The following is a 951-nucleotide window of genomic DNA, read 5'->3' as shown; positions in this document are numbered from 1 at the left end:
GAAAACCTAAAAGAAATGGACAGGTATCTAAAAGCATGGGAACCACCAAAACTAAACCAAGAAGAGACTAACAGCTTAAACAGACCCATAACACAAAAAGAAATTGAAACAGTATTGCAAAACCTCCCAACTGAAAAAAGCCCAGGACCAGATGGATTTACAGCAGAATTCTACCAGACATTTAAAGAGGATCTATATCAAATACTACAAAAGCTATTCAAAAAGATAGAAATGGAGGGAGAACTTCCAAATTCCTTCTATGAAGCCAGCATCACTCTAATACCAAAGTCAGGTAAAGATATAACCAAAAAAGAAAACTATAGACCCATATTCTTAATGAACATAGATGCAAAAATTCTCAACAAAATACTTACAAACCGTGTATAAACACATCAAAAAGATCATCCACCACGATCAAGTTGGATTTATTCCAGAGATGCAGGGATGGTTCAATATATGTAAGTCAATAAACATCATAAATCATATAAATGGGCTCAAAGACAAGTACCACATGGTCATCTCAACAGATGCAGAAAAGGCCTTTAACAAAATTCAGCACACATTCATGATAAAAGTCCTAGAAGGAATTGGACTGGAGGGAACAAACCTCAACATAGTTAAAGCCATATATAACAAACCCACAGCCAACATCATTCTAAATGGAGAAAAACTAGAAGCATTCCCATTGAAATCAGGAACCAGACAAGGCTGTCCACTATCTCCACTCCTCTTTAACATAGTGCTTAAAACTCTTGCAAGAGCAGTAAGACAAAAGAAGGAAATTAAAGGAGTAATAATTGGAAAAGAAGACATCAAATTATCCCTTTTTGCAGATGATATGATATTATACCTAAGAGATACCAAAATTCCACCTGAAAACTCTTAGAAATGATTATTACTTTTAGTGAAGTGGCAGTTTACAAAATTAATCTACAAAAGTCTGTTGCTTTT

The 951-nt window shown here is 34.6% G+C and overlaps 1 protein-coding gene across 2 annotated transcripts in view; it reads right to left on the bottom strand.

The window, feature by feature from the left end:
* Cfap298 (cilia and flagella associated protein 298) overlaps nucleotides 1-951 on the bottom strand; it is a 19,642-nt gene that overhangs the window by 10,559 nt on the left and 8,132 nt on the right. The window lies entirely within an intron of this gene.

The sequence above is a fragment of the Nannospalax galili genome, unplaced genomic scaffold, assembly GCF_000622305.1.
Source record: "Nannospalax galili isolate Female #2095 unplaced genomic scaffold, S.galili_v1.0 scaffold136, whole genome shotgun sequence".
In the NCBI taxonomy this organism is placed as follows: Eukaryota; Metazoa; Chordata; class Mammalia; order Rodentia; family Spalacidae; genus Nannospalax; species Nannospalax galili.
The sequence above is the reverse complement of the archived record's forward strand: the minus strand, read 5'-3'. Positions and strand labels throughout refer to the sequence as shown.